General features: G+C 37.0%; 1 long non-coding RNA gene across 1 annotated transcript; it reads left to right on the top strand.

Moving 5' to 3' along the window:
• The first annotated feature begins 17,177 nt into the window (after window positions 1–17,177).
• On the top strand, window positions 17,178–18,535 carry LOC141300991 (uncharacterized). The gene is made up of 2 exons (XR_012342078.1): window positions 17,178–17,267; window positions 17,849–18,535. It is a non-coding gene; the product is annotated as an uncharacterized lncRNA (long non-coding RNA).
• Window positions 18,536–18,618: the final 83 nt, after the last annotated feature.

Here is an 18,618-nt window from a genome sequence, read left to right as displayed (position 1 = left end):
GTCACAGGAGGGCGCTCTGGCGGCGCAGTCACAGGAGGGCGCTCTGGCGGCGCAGTCACAGGAGGGCGCTCTGGCGGCGCAGTCACTGCAGGGCGCTCTGGCGGCGCAGTCACTGGAGGGCGCTCTGGCGGCGCAGTCACTGGAGGGCGCTCTGGCGGCGCAGTCACTGGAGGGCGCTCTGGCGGCGCGGTCACTGGAGGGTGCCCTGGCGGCGCAGTCACTGGAAGGCTGGGCGGAACCAGCGAAGACTCTGACTTGGCGGTAGCCATCTTGGGTGCAGACTCAGGCTTGGTGGCCATCTTGGCCGGGATTTCAGGTTGGGTGGTCATTTTGGCCGAGGGTTCTGGAACGGCGTTCATCTTGGCCGTGAACTCAGTAACGGCGGCCATCTTGACCGGGAACTCAGCAATGGCGGCCATCTTGACCGGGAACTCAGGTTTGGCGGCCATCTTGGCCGAGGGTTCAGGAACGACAGCCATCTTGGCCGTGAACTCAGTAACGGTGGCCATCTTGGCCGGGAACTCTGGAACAACGGCCATCTTGACCGGGAACTCAGCAATGGTGGCCATCTTGGCCGGGAACTCTGGAACGGCGGCCATCTTGACCGGGAACTCAGGTATGGCGGCCATCTTGGCCGAGGGTTCAGGAACGACGGCCATCTTGGCCGGGAACTCTGGAACGGCGGCCATCTTGCGGGCAGACTCCTGTGTGGCAGCCATTTTGCGTGCAGACTCATGTGTGGCAGCCATCTTGCACGCAGACTCATGTGTGGCAGCCATCTTGCGTGCCGACTCCTGCGTGGCAGCCATCTTGCGTGCAGATTCCGGCATGGTAGCCATCTTGTGAGCTGGCGTGGCAGCCATCTTGTGAGCTGGCGTGGTAGCCATCTTGTGAGCTGGCGTGGCAGCCATCTTGTGAGCTGGCGTGGTAGCCATCTTGTGAGCTGGCGTGGCAGCCATCTTGTGAGCTGGCGTGACGGCCCGTACTGACCTCAATGGTGGGTCTAGCACGCTAGCCATCAAACTTGGCCATGACGTTGGAGGGTTGGCCGCGAGATCTGGGCTGACAATGAGGGAGGAGCTATGGAGATCTGGAGGGAGCGAGGGAAGACCGGAAACTGCGGGCTCGTTGGAACAACATGTAGAGGAAGTTGGCTGATGGTGAGCTGGAGTGGCCACGTGTTTTCTAATGGGGGGAAGATTAGAATCTTCCACATCGACATAAAAATTGGAATGATTAAGGGCCAGGACATGGTTAATAAATTCTGCAACAGGTTTGCAGCGATCCACAGGAGTAATCGAACAGAACAACTGATCATCGTCTAGCCCCATTAGAAAACACGTGTTAACCATAGCATCACTCCAACTCACCAGATGACAAACGCTCAAAAATTCCTCAACATATTGCTCCAACGGCCTCTCCGCCTGCCGAATCCTCATGATCTGCTCCTCCTGGAACATCTTTCAGTATTTGGTCCGTCAATCTGTCACGATCCAGGCGGGGTTGAGGAGTGGAGAATGATGAGGAGAACCAGAGTAGATGAACGAATAAAGATTTATTAAATAAAACACTGTAACTAATACAAACAAACACAAACCAGGAGTAGAAGATGAGCACATGAAAACAAGCAAACAGAGGTAACAGAATCATTGACGGACAAATGGGGAGTGAACACACAGACTCTTAAATACACTGAAACATGGGCGTGGTCACAAACAAGCTAACAAGATAACGAGGGGGAAATACAAATATGGGCATAGAAGGAACCAAAAGGACTAATTCAAAAGGGGGAAAACAGGGACTAAACCAAATGAACTAGAAACATGGGGGGAAAACACTAGGAGAACTGAACAGGACAGGACAAAACACAGACATAATTCTGACACCTATTAAATATACTAGTACTTATTCATTACTTAGTACTTATTTATTAGATACTAGTACTTATTCATTAGATACTAGTACTTATGCATTAGTACTTATTCATTAGATACTAGTACTTATTCATTAGATACTAGTACTTTGTCATGATCGGGGCTGTGGGTCTTCCCTCAGCCTCTCGAGGTCGCTGTTCCCCTGGCACTGCACTCCCCTATCGTTCACGTTTGTCTTGTCATTTGCACTGATTACACGCACACCTGTTCACAATCACTATCTGGACTATAAGAGATCCCACTACTCACTCCGCATTCATGTCTGCATTGTCTTGTGTTCTTGATGTTATTTTATGTTCCTGATCTAGCTCTTGACCTCGTTCTTGTTTTGTTCAGTTTATGTTTAAGTTTATGTTCAGTTACGCCGTGTTGGCTTTTTGTTTGTTTAGTTTTGTTATTATCATTAAAAAATCATTACTTACCTGCACTTGGACCCAGACCCTTTATCATTACGTGACATACTTATTCATTAGTACTTATTTATTAGATACTAGTACTTATTCATTAGATACTAGTACTTATTCATTAGATACTAGTACCTAAATAGATACTAGTACTTATTCATTAGATACTAGTACCTATTAAATATACTAGTACTTATTCATTAGATACTAGTACCTATTAAATATACTAGTACTTATTCATTACTTAGTACTTATTTATTAGATACTAGTACTTATTCATTAGATACTAGTACACATTTATTAGATACTAGTACTTATTTGAAATGTTACTAGTAAGATTTTTTTATTTTACTAGTAAAATGTTTAATTGAACTCTACTGTTTCATTTGGACTAGTCATAACATAAGACGAGTAAAAAAGCAGAACTGACTAGTAAAATAAGAATTGTTACTAGTAATAATTATAAAAGATAGTGTCTAATAAATAAATACTAGTACCTAATGAATAATTACTAGTATCTATTTAATAGTTACTAGTTACTAATATCTAATGAATTAGTGCCAGTATCTAGCTATTTAATAAGTACTAGTAATGAATAAGTACGAGTACCTATTAAATGGATACTAGTATTTAATGAATAAGTAGTATCTGATGAATAAGTACTAGAATCTAATGAATGAGTACTAGTATCTAATAAATAAGAAGTAGTATCTAATAACTAGTCTAATGAATAAGTACTAGTAAAGAATAAGCACTATCTAATGAATAAGCACTAGTATGGAAAAGATACTAGCATCTAAAAAATAAGTACTAGTCACATGAAAATAGATACTAGTACGGGTAATAGATTAAATCTCAAAACGGCTTGCCACATAGGCTACTGCATGGTATGCATATAAAAGGTCCACAATAGTGTGGAAACTATGGGTCTCTTATGTTGACACGTTGATGACTCTTATGAAACGGAATTTAGTCAGCTGCCAGAACATCTCGGCTGAGTTTACATTTTGCGTCAAAATGCGTCCTGTATTCGGATGTTTTCAGTTTATGGGACACAGACCTGCCTGGTAAGATTATCCTAAATGTTTGTGTGTAGTTTTTGCGAGGCCATGTCAATTAGAACATGCAGTTACAGAAAGAAGAAACGGTTTACGTGAATAGATTACCGTTTTACTTATAACTGCATTTACTTAGAAGATCTCAGATTTTGTTTAGTTTATTTTTCATTTTTCGTTTCGTTTTATTGGGTGTCAGTTACAGTGGAGATCGTTAACCAGCCGCTTGCTTTAAGTGCTGTTGCTAAAAACAATGTAGAGTAGACGTGTGTGTATATTTCATATATGTGACTCTGGACCACAAAACCAATCATAATTATTGTTGTGAAATTCTGAAAGCTAAAAGAATAAATAAGCTTTCCACTGATGTATGGTTTGTTAGGATAGGACACTTTTGGCCGAGATACAACTATTTGAACATCTGGAATCTGAGGGTGCAAACAAAATCTAAATATTGAGAAAATCGATTTTAAAGTTGTCCGAATGAAGTTCTTAGCAATGCATATTACTAATCAAAAATTAGATTTTGTATATTTATGGTAGAAAATTTACAAAATATCTTCATGGAACATGATCTTTATGTAATATCCTAATGTTTACAATGGATTGTTGGCTGTTGCTACAAATACACTCACGACTGGTTTTGTGGTCCAGGGTCACATATTTTGGAGCCTCTTTTGATTGAGGTTGACTTTATTAAGAACATTTTGATGGTTTTTCAATGTGCCGCTCAAAAGTTTGGGTTCAGTACTTCCAATAATTGTTGTTTAAGTCTTTTTATAACTTTTGCAGATACCTTGCAGAAGCGGTTGGGAACGACACTGACCCTACAGCACTGGTCAAAATCAACCTGATTTTGATACAAATCTATTACAATCAGCACAAAGATTCAGCAATAATGCCACGATCAAAGGAATTTCCAGAAGATGTAAGAGAAAAGGTCATTTTTTACCATACGTCCGGTAAGGGTTACAAAGCTATTTCTAAAATTATGGGACTGCATCGATCCACTGTCAGAACTATAATTTCCAAATGGAAAACATATGGAACAGTGATGAACCTTCCCAGGAGTGGTCGACCCACAAAAATTTCACCACGGACACAACGCAAAATGATCCAGGAAATCGTAAAGAAACCCGAAATAACATCCAAGGAACTGCAGGCTTCTCTTGCTGCATCTAAAGTCAAAGTTCATGACTCTACAATCAGACGGAGACTGGGCCAAATTAGAAAAGGCGGGACGGTATCAAAACGAAAAACTCTGCCAAAAAAGAACATGCATGCTTGTGTCTTGTTTAAAGATAATCTACAGGAAGATAAAGAAGTTTTTGAGGAAAACCTTTTAAAAACAGAAGTGGCAGAAGTGGAAGTCTCACTCTGATAAGAGACCCAGTGTAAAACAAAGTATTTTCTATCTGTATTTACTTCGAGTGACATATTTTTACATTTTGTTGTGTTAGGTGTGAGTAGTACAGTACCTAAACTCACTGTATAAGGCCTGGCTGAAACATAAGAAAAATACTCATCTATATTACTGTTCCTATGCAAAGTAAATAAAATAAGGTAAAAAAGTGCATGTCAAATAACTGCCATGTGATTTGTTTAAAATTCCACTACATTTGTGTTGACTTAAACTGAATTATTAGGTTCTAGTGTCTAGCCGAACTATTACATTGGTTAAAGCGATAGTTCACCCAAAAATTAAAACTGCTATTGTTTACTCACCCTCAAGTCTTTCCAAACCTGTATAAATCTTATAAAGAGGGTTTGCACTTACGTCACGATTTGGTCAGTCACCCAGATGCATGGCCATATTGGTGATTCTCAAATGTAAACAATAACAGCATGGATTGCACAGATAATGTACTACTTGATGATTTGTTTTGCTCAGTTATGCTGTCTAAACCACAGAAAAACTGTGTGGAAGCTGCTAAATTATATAGAGAACAACTTACACTGTGTCCTAAGTACACGCAACGCGGCAGTGCGACATGATAGAATCACTAATATATATCACAGCCATTCAGAAGCGCAGAAGTGCACTGCGTCCCACCAAAATGGACAAGTTTATAATCAAATTCATAAATATTAAAACTTTTTTACATTGTTAAAACTACATACTGAGTGACTGATACCATCTTTGTCATGGAAAACACTTTTTGGTTCGCATTGAATTAGCAGTTTTAACATACATGTTTGCTTTAATTTATTTTCAAGATCTGAGGTGAGAACTATCTATTGTGTTGTTGCTTTTATTATGGCTATAAATGTCACACAATATGATATTCACACTCATGTTAGACAAGTTTAACGTTGAATAAAGCACATAATTAGCACCTGAGATTATCACTGTCATAGTTTGTATGTTGTTCTAGCCACAACTTTGCGGAAATAGAAACCATATTTAAATTGGAAACTTCGAGTGTCACCCCTGCTGAAAAAAAAACAGCTTTTGGTCTTAGCTGGTTTAAGCTGGAAGTAGCTGGTTTTAGCTGGTGGTCTCCCAGCCATACCAGCTAAGACCAGCCTGGCCAGGCTGGGAAAGTGGCCAAAACCCCTCTAAAACCAGCCTGCTGACCAGCTAAAACCAGCCAACCAGCCAAGGCTGGTTTTAGCTGTTAGGGATAGTCGTGAATACCCTGCTGAAAAAAACTATAGAAACCATCACAGAAATTCTAACGTATTCCACTACCAATACCATTATAAATATTACAAACCATCAACTTTTAACCATTAAAACCATTAAAAAATGGGACATATTCCATTAGGATTTAGTGGTAGACACCAATAAAAATCAACCAATTACCAATAGAAACCAAAAGAGACCATGTCTATTGTGTTTTTTTCCAGCAGGGTAGTTAGGACAAGAACTCAGATTAGATAAAGCACATGGTTACTATAGTTAAACCATGGTAACCACAAATTAACCATGGTCTTGTTACACTAACTATAGTTTACCATGGTATTTGTGATCAAACTTATAACAGTGGTAATCAATGGGCTAAAAAAACATGGTTAGTACACTTTTACTATAATAAAACCATGGTTAATTTCCATTAAAAAAGATATTAGCCTAATATTTCTCCTACCTGACCTAAAATGAACAAACACAAATGTTGTCAAACTTCTTGCTCTGGAAATCCTAGTTCAGTTTGGCCAACCACAAACGTCTTGTGTTCCTCAGACCGTTTTTGCACTCCTCTCCTTGATTTGTTATTTTGGTAGTCGATATTAGTCCAATTGTTCATCCCGGTCCGACCGATTAGTACAACCCAAAACATGATAATAACTGACCACTTTCAGCAACGATAATCAGTTAAATATGCAAGTTTCGTTCGGTTCATTGCCATTGTTTACGTTCACTGCCGCTAATATGGCTAATAGATTTTACGACGCGTTGTAAAAGCACTCTATAAAGAAGAGAAAAAGGGCAGCTTTTGAAGTAGTTAAGATGTGTAGTGAATAAAAGGTAGAAAATGAGTAGAAATAGTTTTTTCCAAGAAATCAACTGAAAAGTCAAGCACCTTCAAATATTGTTGAAGACAATGGGGGACCCTGGAGTCAAAAAGTTTGAGGTACAGTGCCTTGCAAAAGTATTCATACCCCTTCATTTTTTTCACTTTTTTTTTTTTTTTTTTTTTTTGCAGCATTATGTTAAACTGCTTTAAATTAGTTTTCCCCCCACATCAGTTTACACTCCATACACAATAATAATGACAAAGCGAAAACCAGATTTGCAAATTTTACAAATGTATTTAAAATAAAACACTGAAATAAGTACATTGCATAAGTATTCATACCCTAAACTCAGTAGCCTACATAGTTGAAGCACCTTTACAGCCTCAAGTCTTTTTTGGGCATGAGGTGACAAGCTTTGCACATCTGCATTTGGCAATTATCTGCCATTCTTTGCCTCACCTTTTCACCTCTCAAGCTCTGTCAGCTTGGATGGGGGCTGGCAGATATTTTCTAGAGTCCTAGTTGTTCCAATCGTCTTCTATTTTGGATAATGGAGGCTACATGCTTCTGTGAACCTTCAAAGCAGATTTTTTTCTGAACTCTTCCCTAGATCATTGCCTTAACGCAAGTCTGTCACTGAGCTCTACAGACAGTTATCTTGACCTCAGGACTTGGTTTTTGCTCTGACATGCATTTTCAGCTGCATTTAGTGTAGTAACATCTAGAAGCAATACGAATGCTCCTGAGCAAAATTTCGAGTGTCCCAGAAAAGGGTATGAATCCTTATGCAACAGGATCTTTTCAGTTTTTTATTTCTAATAAATTTGCAAAGTTGTTACAAACCTGTTTTTTGTTTGGCATTATGGTGTATGAGATTATATGGGAAAAACAGTAATTTAAAACCGTTTAACATAATGCTGCAACAAAACAAAATGTGAAAAAAATGAAGGGGTATGAATACTTTTGCAAGGCACTGTAACTGGCGTTAGTGAACAACGAGGGTCTCTGTATCTCTCTGTGAACACTAGAGGTCGCTGTATTTTCTCTGCGTTGTGGCGTATGACGCTTCACTCGCTCTACGGAATTCCTATCACAATAATCTCCAGTTGCAGACAGCAAAGACCTCAACCCCTTTCACTGCGCTGCATTGCAAACGGGTAAGATTAAATACGTGTCAGCCACTCGGGTTTCAGGATAATATACACCTAGCAATGGATATTTGACGGAAGAAGTGGCCGTTTTACACAATACATCAAAAGCTTCGCCACGCTAGAGGAGTTAGTGAATATTATATGTTGTTTGTTGCATGTCAGGCGTTTACTTTGCATTAATATGCTGTATGCGTCACTTTACCAGGTTCCTGAAGCTAACCAGCACTGCAGTTGTCTTAAAAGCATACATACATTTTTTTAATCCAGCCCACAGTGATTTAATGCAAAAGAAGAGAACAGACAATATTGACTAAGCTGTGGATATGCCACAGTTATCCCACATTAATGAACGTGGGCTATTAGGTCAGAAAGTCTTGCCTTGAACTAAGGTTAAAGGTAACCAGACTCAGGGAGTTTGACGTTCACAATCTGTTTTCATTACAATACCCATAATCTGAAGTAAAAGTGTCTTCTTCAACAAATCTGCATCACTTATATGCCACCATAAGCTGATGTAAGACTTTTATTATTTGCTTTCTCACAGATGCTTTGTGTTTGGGCTCTGCTGTAACCCTGGATCATCCTGTGAAGATTCATCAAATGCATAATGCCACGATCAAGTGAACTTCCTGAAGACTTCAAAGAGAAGATCATTTTGTACCACAAGGCAGGTAAAGGATACAAATCCATTTCGAAGATTATGGGAGTTCACCGCTCCACAATCAGATCCATAATCTGCAAGTGGAAAATGCTGGGAACAGTAATGAATCTTCCTAGGAGTGGTCGACCGTCTAAGATCTCGCCACTGGCGCAACGTAAAATCATCCAGGAAGTTGCGAAAAACCCTGAGGTCACATCTAAAGAGATGCAGGCTGTTCTTGCATTATCTGAAGTCAAAGTTCATGAGGCCACAATCAGAAAGAGATTGGACCGAATCAGGCATCGTGAGAGAGTATCAAGGCGAAAATCACTACAGAAGAAGAAGAAGAAAATAAATTCTCAGCTCTTGTTGGAGCAGAAGCTGCAAGAAGATGCTCCAGTTTTTGAGGAAACTATTGTAAAGACAGAAGTGGCAGAAGTGGAAGTTCTCATTCCATAAAGAAACAGGCTTGCAACAAGGCTTTATTTCATACTTGTATTTAATTATGCCACCATTTTTTTTTACTTACTGCTGTGTCAGGCATGAATAGTTTCATATTTTTATGCATTTATAATATATATCATTTTGTTTACTCACTAAAGTGGTTCTGTGCAATAAGACAATGCAGTAATATTTTTGTTCATCTCATTGTATGAGGCCTGACAGCAAAACAAAAGTAATGCTCATTAATATTATAAACAAATAATAAACAAATCATGCATGTAAAATGTTCATTAAATCAATTACTTGGGTTATGACTGGGTTGGGGCCTAAACTGGAACATTTGTGGAAAAGTGTATGAAGTCATGTTGGAAGTTTTAGTGGAAACATAACATACGGTGTTGTGAAAATGTTTTTCCCCTTCGGATTTCTTCTGTTTTTCTGTATGTTTCATGCAATATAAAACAAAAGCAACCTGAGTAAAGCATACAGTTTATATTTTTATTTTTTTATGGAAGCTACCTTTAACTGGAGATCTGTCTTTCACAGCGCAATGGTGGAATTTTAAACCACTCGTTTTTGCAGAACTGCTTTATTTCAGTTCATTTCAGTTTAGTTGTAGGGGTTTTCCAGCATGAAATGCCCGTTTGAGCTCACTTTTTAATTTTTTTGCTTTCTTTGAGCCATTCAGGGGTTTACTTACTTTTGCATTGCATCCTTGTCTTGCTGAACAATCCATAAAGCTGTGTAAAGTTCCTGGACTTTCTCCTATATGATTTTCTGGTAGAGAACAGAAATCAGCAAAGCATCCCCACAGCAGCACACTGCCACCAACATACACTCTTAAAAATAAAGGTGCTTCACGATGCCATAGAAGAACTTTTTTTGTTTAAATGGTTCCATAAAGAACCTTTAACATCTGAAGAACCTTTCTGTTTCTCTGTGGCGAAAGAAGGTTCTTCAGATTATAAAAAGGTAAGAAAGAGATGGTTTTTAAAGAACCTTTGACTAAATGGTTCTTTGTGGAACCAAAAATTCCATGGCATCGCTGTGAAGAACCTTTTAAAGCACGTTTATTTTTAAGAGTGTATCATGTTCTTTTTTCAGTTTCACTTTCAACTCATCTGTCCACAAAAAAGGTTTGAAGATCATCAAGGCAACATTCAGACAAGCATTAATGTTTTTAGAGAGGGAGCAGTTTTTAGATTTTGGCCAGTGGATTGTGGAGTCATGACCTTTATTGATGCAAGCAGAGGCCTGCTGTTCCTTCAGTGTTGTCCTTGGGTCTTTTGTGACTTTCTCAGGGAGATATTGCTGTGCTCTTGGAGGAATTTTGAAAGTTTGAACTTCCAAAATGCAGTTTAAATGTAGCTTCAAAGGGCTTTAAATCCCAGCAGAGGAAGAAGGGTATTATCTAGCTAAACGATTGGTTATTTTCTAAAAGAAATTGACAATTTATATACTTTTTAACCTCCAATGCTCGTATTGTCTATCTCTGCGTGAAGTCTGTGTATGTTGGTTCATGACAGTTAGGGTATGACGAAAAACTCTCATTTTCTCCTTCAACTTCAAAATCATCCTACATTGCTGTTTTACCTTTTTTTTTTTTTTTTTGCACATTTACTTTGTAAACACTGAGTTGGTACTTCTGCAGCGATGTAGGACTATTTTGAAGTTGGAGGAGAAAATGACATACCCTAACTGTTTTGACCTGGAGTACAAGCAGAGCTAGACAAGACAAGCATTTGAGGTTAAAAAGTGTATATAAATTGTTAAAAAACATTATTTCTTTACGACTGAAGAAAGAAAGACATAACTTTGATAACCATTTTTTTTTCACCTTGGGTGGGTGGAAAGACAAAGACCTGGAAGAAATGTTACATGCTAAGATTCCACTGTGGCACTAATGGCAGTAAAGGGCAGAAAGAGTGAGGCTAGATTAGATTTAGTGATTGAAATTCTTGTTGCATTAAATCGGGTGGTTAAAGTAGGAAATATAGGGGGATTTTTGTTTATAAGGATTCAGGGGAATGAAGAGGCTGATGAGATGGCATAGAAAGCAATACATAAATAATAAACAAGAAATAAGTTGAGTTGAGAGTGTTGTATGGAAGAGTTGAGTGCAAAAATATTATTCAGGAAAAAATAATAGAATTATGGTATAGAAAGAATGGGAAGGGGGGAATAAAGGCAAACATTGTTTTGCATTAAAGCTCACATCAATCACAAATTTAGAGGGGAGGTTTCGTTTGGTGATTACTAGGTTAAGACTGGGGCATTGTGCACTGAATTATGGGCTGGCAATGGTTGGCAAGCTTCCAGATGGCAGATGCTTATGCAGAGAAGTAGTAATAGATTGTTTTATTTACCATTCATCGATCTGCAAGAATTATCATGTTTTCTGAGCTGTTGGAATCTGGAGTTTCAAGAACCAGATGTTTTACATAATCATGTGAAATTAGCATAAGCTGCCAGCGAAAAAGAAGAGAATAAAAGAGAAAAGTGAAAGAAAGAAAATTGCATAAATGTCAATGCTTTCAGAGCATTACATGTTTTTTGTTTATTCCAAGAGATTTACGTACAATTTAAAATTATTAATAAAATGGGAAAAAATTGGCATATGGAATTTTCCTGATAAAATAAACAAATGTTCTTTATGATTCAAATGTTTGATTACATTTTTCTGTTAATATTCCATATCCTTCCAAAATAATCTTGAGTAAATACAGTGGAAAAACTATGCAAAATGTTTTTTTTTCTTGACCGCAAAATTCACAGGTACAGTGCCTTGCAAAAGTATTCATACACCTTCATTTTTTCACATTTTGTTTTGTTGCAGCATTATGTTAAACTGCTTTAAATGAGTTTTTCCCCACATTCATTTACACTCCATACATCATAATAATGACAAAGCAAAAAACAGATTTGCAAATTTTACAAATGTATAAAAAATAAAACATGAAATAAGTACATTGCATAAGTATTCATACCCTTAACTCAGTACATAGTTGAAGCACCTTTACAGCCTCAAGTCTTTTTGGGCATGATGTGACAAGCTTTGCACATCTGCATTTGGCAATTGTCTGCCATTCTTTGCCTCACCTTTTCACCTCTCAAGCTCTGTCAGCTTGGATGGGGGCTGGCAGACATTTTCTAGAGTCCTAGTTGTTCCAATCGTCTTCCATTATGGATAATGGAGGCTACATGCTTCTGTGAACCTTCAATGCAGCAGATTTTTTTCTGAACTCTTCCCAGATCATTGCCTGTCACTGAGCTCTGCAGGCAGTTATCTTGACCTCAGGACTTGGTTTTTGCTCTGACATGCATTTTCAGCTGTTAGACCTTTTCTGAGAAGTGTGTGCCTTTCTAAATCAGACTCATTCAAATGAATTTGCCACAGTTTAACTCCACTCGAAGTGTAGTAACATCTAGAAGCAATATGAATGCTCCTGAGCTAAATTTCGAGTGTCCCAGAAAAGGGTATGAATACTTATGCAACGGGATCTTTTCAGTTTTTTATTTCTAATAAATTTGCAAAGTTGTTACAAACCTGTTTTGTGCTTTGTCATTATGGTGTATGAGATGTAGATTGATGTGGGAAAAAAGTAATTTAAAGCAGTTTAACGTAATGCTGCAACAAAACAAAATGTGTAAAAATGAAGGGGTATGAATACTTTTGCAAGGCACTGTATATGAAATATTAAGCTTAAATCTTACCAAAACATGCTTAGCAGGATAAATTCTATTAAGTATTTCGTAAGACACTTCCGTAATTTTGTTTTGCTTTAACCCAAGATATATTACTAAATAAAGACAAAAAAAATCTTGCTGCGGGTAAAGACAGAACGAAGAGCATTTCTTATAATCTTATTACTACACTGTTTAAAAACATCAATATATTCAATGAAAATGTTTCCACAAAGATTAACCATGCTGATTCCCTCTGAAATACAGTTTTTTTAAAAGTAGCATCACATTCTTTGGAATTACGTAAAAGAACACATTCATGGAACCAAGTATGATAGAATAAAGATTTGTTTTTAAATTATAAATCATATATGAAATAGTTGTGGGATGAAGTATTGTGGAAAACAGATAATTTAACAGGAATTTTGTTAACAGAAAAAATAAATTTCAAAAGTCTGTGCCTCCCAGAGTATTAAATATATAATTAGGAAATACATTCCAAACACATTTTAAAGGTGTCATTAAGAGTATTATATTGCTCTTTAGGATTACAAATTACCTTTTTTTTTAAATAACGTGGTATTTTTCTCCAAATAAAGTTATAAAGAATCTGATCTAGATCTTTAACAATCTTGGGAGGCAATCTAACGATAATGACATATACAAAGATATACCACGAGGACTATGAAACAACAAAGGCTGTTGTAAAGCTTTATCATAGACTGGTTTTTACACCACTGGACTTTATGAGAGAATTTAAAGGAGTAGTTCACTTTCAGAACAAAAATGTACAGATAATGTACTCACCCCCTTGTCATCCAAGATGTTCATGTCTTTCTTTCTTCAGTCGTAAGGAAATTATGTTTTTTGAGGAAAACATTTCAGGATTTCTTTCCATATAATGGACTTCTATGGTGCCCCCGAGTTTGAACTTCCAAAATGCAGCTTCAAATGGCTCTAAATGATCACAGCCAAAGAAAGAAAGGGTCTTATCTAGCAAAACGATTGGTTATTTTCTAAAAAAAAAAAAAAAAAAAAAAAAAAAAAAAATTACAATTGATATACTTATTATAAATGCTCGTCTTGTCTAGCTCTATATGTACTCTGTGTAGAGATTAAAAAGTATATAAATTGTATATGTTTTTAGAAAATAACCGATCGTCTCGCCAGATAAGACCCTTCTTCCTTGGTTGTGGCTAGAGGGTATACAGCTCAGACCGGAAACTAACAATGAAATTAATTGTTCTACCTATTAGATTGTGTTTTATTAACGTCTACACCTACCCCAACCCTAAACTTAGCCCTTACTATAATATAAAAAAAGTATTATTGTTGTACAGTGTGACAAAAATAACGTTAGACTGATGTGCGCATGCCCAGTAGCCTTAGCTGTATCCCTTCTAGACTTTACCTTCTTCCTTGGCTGGGATCATTTAGAGCCCTTTGAAACTGCATTTCGTACGTTCAAACTCGGGGACACTATAAAAGTCCATTATGGAGAGAAATCCTGAAATGTTTTCCTCAAAAAACATCATTTCTTTACGACTGAAGAAAGAAAAACATGAACATCTTGGATGACAAGGGGGTGAGCACATTATCTGTACATTTTTGTTCTGAAAGTGAACTACTCCTTTAACCTCTAGGCGGAGTTCATCAAATGGACTGTGGAGGGCAGCAATACAATGCGTTTAGTGTCCCGCAGATCTTATAAGGAGAAGAAGAGCAATAATATTAATATTAATGCAACACTCCATATAATCGGCATAATTTTGATTTATGTAGTAGTAGTACGTGTCAATGGAAACTGTTGAGCATGTTTTGATTAGGTGTTAAAAATATGAACAGAAAAGAACTGATCTTATAAGAAATATGCAAGCTTTGGGTATGATGGAATTTACCCTGCATTATATTTTAAAGGCAGGACATTCAATTCTGTCCTATGAATGAACAGAATATAGAACATCTTCCTTGTGTTGCATCTTTGTCAAATTCCGGTACAGTAGGTGGCGGTATGCACTTTTCCAGTTGGTTTGCAACCCGCCAATAAATTAAGGAAGAAGAAGAAGAAGAAGCAGAACATCATCTCTAGAAACAGCATGTAAACTTCAACACATTACAGCTTTATGTGAGAAAGAATCACAGGTAAGATTAAATATCTGTATTTATCTATCAGCCACTTCGTTTGGGCATAATATATGACTAAGTGAGATTTTTTCATTTACCGAGAAAGCAATTGTTTTTTTTTTTCCTGAGGTAACGTTAGTTAGCTAGTAGTAGCATAAATGCGTGGATGCAGGTGAGTAATAAATGTGCTATTTTAGTAGTTTATTTTAATAGTAATATTTAGTAGCATTATATGTCTTAATATTTCTCCTCAGGGTCTGTTCAGTAGAACAACTGAAGCTATAACCAGCTGTTAGCTTGCATTGCTAATGTATTGATATTGTTTGCAAATATTGAGGTAAAATGAACGATTATCTTGAAATTATCACACATTGGTAATCTTTGAGCTGAGAGGAAAGCGATTTTGTCAAGTTTCGATTCATTTAAACGATTCGGTTACTTTATACACTCGAGTTAATGAACAATGAATAAATTAAGTATTTTTATTGAGGATATTTCAAATACTTCCCCAAATGAATTGCAAACAAGAGAGTCATTGTAAAAATGTGCTGTATAAATAATAAAGTGATTTGAAAGATTTGTTTGCTTTTTCACAGATACCGTGCTAAAGTGGTTGAACACCCCAGATCACCCTTCAGCTCCATTGGAGGAAAGCAAGCAGCATTCATAATAAAAGCCATCAAATAGGAGTAAAGTTGGCAGCACAAAGGGTCGGCAAATGCATAATGGGACGATCCACTGAAATTTCAGAAGATATCAAAGAACAGATCATTTTGTACCACAAGTCTGGTAAAGGTTACACATCCATTTCAAAATTGATGGGAATTCACCGATCTACAATCAGATCTATTGTCTGCAAATGGAAAGCAAACGGAACAGTGATGAATCTCCCCAGGAGCGGTCGACCCCCCAAAATCTCTACAAAGGTCGAACAAAAAATCATCAAGGAAGTCACAAAGAAACCAGAAATAACGCCCAAAGAACTGAAAGCTCGTCTTGCTGTAGCTAAAGTCAAAGTTTCTGAATCTACAATCAGAAGAACACTGGGAAAATTAGGCTATGTGAGAGAGTTGGAAACCAAAACAGTTTTCATTGTAAAATGAACAAGCCTACTGCATCACAACAGTCAAACTCATGAGTGACGTTACTTTGTATGTTTTCTTTATTTTGTTCTATACAGTGTTTTTCTTGAGATGTTTTTAAAACAGGCTTAACTGTGAAATAAGAAAAATGTTCATCAATATTGTTATTCCTATGGAAATTAAATATATAAAATATCAAATGTGTCATGTAGTTACTTTGGGTTATGACTGGTTGAGATCTGTGCAATTAAATTAGTTTACTCTTCTATGTTGATTATCAATTGCATGTTTTTCTTTTCAAAACTTTTTTTTTTTTTTAATATCTGTATATTGCTTATAAGAGATATGCAAGCTTTGGGTATGATGGAATTTACCCTGCATTATATTTTAAAGGCAGAAATAGAATTTCATAAAAGCAATTAACGTCACAGCTTTAAAGGAGTAGTTCACTTTCAGAACAAAAATGTACAGATAATGTACTCACCCCCTTGTCATCCAAGATGTTCATGTCTGTCTTTCTTCAGTCGTAAAGAAATGATGTTTTTTGAGGAAAACATTTCAGGATTTCTCTCCATAATGGACTTTTATAGTGTCCCCGAGTTTGAACTTCCAAAATGCAGCTTCAAAGGGATCTAAACGATCCCAGCCCAAGAAGAAGGGTCTTATCTAGTGAAACGATGGGTTATTTTCTAAAAACATTTACAATTTATATACTTTTTAATCTCTACACAGGGTACACACAGAGCTAGACAAGACGAGCATTTGAGGTTAAAAAGTATATAAATTGTAATTTTTTTTTTTTTAGAAAATAACCCATCGTTTTGATAGGTAAGTCCCTACTTTCCTCGGCTGTGATCGTTTCGAGCCATTTGAAACTGCATTTTGAAAGTTCAAACTCGGGGGCACCATAGAAGTCCATTATATGGAGAGAAATCCTGAAATGTTTTCCTCAAAAAACATCATTTTCTTACAACTAAAGAAAGAAAGACATTAACATCTTGGATGATAAGGGGGTGAGTACATTATCTATAAATTTTTGTTCTGAAAGTGAACTACTCCTTTAATGACGTTACTGAGAAATAGTGGTCCTGTGAACAGAATATAGAAAATCTCCCTGGTGTTCAATCTTCGTCACACTCCGGTACAGTAGGTGGCGGTATGCACTTTTCCAGTTGGTTTGCAACCCGCCAATAAATTAAGGAAGAAGAAGAAGAACATCATCTCTAGGCAGCTAGAGAAACAGCATGTAAACTTCAACACATTACAGCTTTATGTGAGAAAGAATCACAGGTAAGATTAAATATCTGTATTTATCTATCAGCCACTTCGTTTGGGCATAACATATGACTAAGTGGGAGATTTTTTCATTTACAGAGAAGGCAACTGTTTTTTTTTTTTCCTGAGGTAACGTTAGTTAGCTAGTAGTAGCATAAATGCGTGGATGCAGGTGAGTAATAAATGTGTTATTTTAGTAGTTTATTTTAATAGTAATATTTAGTAGCATTATATGTCTTAATATTTCTCCTCAGGGTCTGTTCAGCAGAACAACTGAAGCTATAACCAGCTGTTAGCTTGCATTGCTAATGTATTGATATTGTTTGCAAATATTGAGGTAAAATGAACGATTATCTTGAAATTATCATACATTGGGAATCTTTGAGTTGAGTTGAAAGCGATTTTGTCAAGTTTCGATTCATTTAAACGATTCGTTTAATTTATACACTCGAGTTAATGAACAATGAATAAATTGCGTATTTTTATTGAGGATATTTCAAATACTTCCCCAAATGAATTGCAAACAAGAGAATCATTGTAAAAATGTGCTGTATAAATAATAAAGTGATTTGAAAGATTTGTTTGCCTTTTCACAGATACCGTGCTAAAGTGGTTGAACACCCCAAATCACCCTTCAGCTCCATTGGAGGAAAGCAAGCAGCATTCATAATAAAAGCCATCAAATAGGAGTAAAGTTGGCAGCACAAAGGGTCGGCAAATGCATAATGGGACGATCCACTGAAATTTCAGAAGATATCAAAGAACAGATCATTTTGTACCACAAGTCTGGTAAAGGTTACACATCCATTTCAAAATTGATGGGAATTCACCGATCTACAATCAGATCTATTGTCTGCAAATGGAAAGCAAACGGAACAGTGATGAATCTCCCCAGGAGCGGTCGACCGCCCAAAATCTCTACAAAGGTCGAACAAAAAATCATCAAGGAAGTCACAAAGAAACCAGAAATAACGCCCAAAGAACTGAAAGCTCGTCTTGCCGTAGCTAAAGTCAAAGTTTCTGAATCTACAATCAGAAGAACACTGGGAAAATTAGGCTATGTGAGAGAGTTGGAAACCAAAACAGTTTTCATTGTAAAATGAACAAGCCTACTGCATCACAACAGTCAAACTCATAAGTGACGTTACTTTGTATGTTTTCTTTATTTTGTTCTATACAGTATATTTCTTGAGATGTTTTTAAAACAGGCTTAACTGTGAAATAAGAAAAAATGTTCATCAATATTGTTATTCCTATGGAAATTAAATCTATAAAATATCAAACGTGTCATGTAGTTATTTTGGGTTATGACTGGTTGAGATCTGTGCAATTATTAAATTAGTTCACTCTTCTATGTCCGTTATGC

This window comes from Garra rufa, chromosome 24 (assembly GCF_049309525.1).
Source record: "Garra rufa chromosome 24, GarRuf1.0, whole genome shotgun sequence".
NCBI lineage: Eukaryota > Metazoa > Chordata > Actinopteri > Cypriniformes > Cyprinidae > Garra > Garra rufa.
Note: the sequence above shows the minus strand (reverse complement) of the source record. Positions and strands in the feature narration are given on the sequence as shown.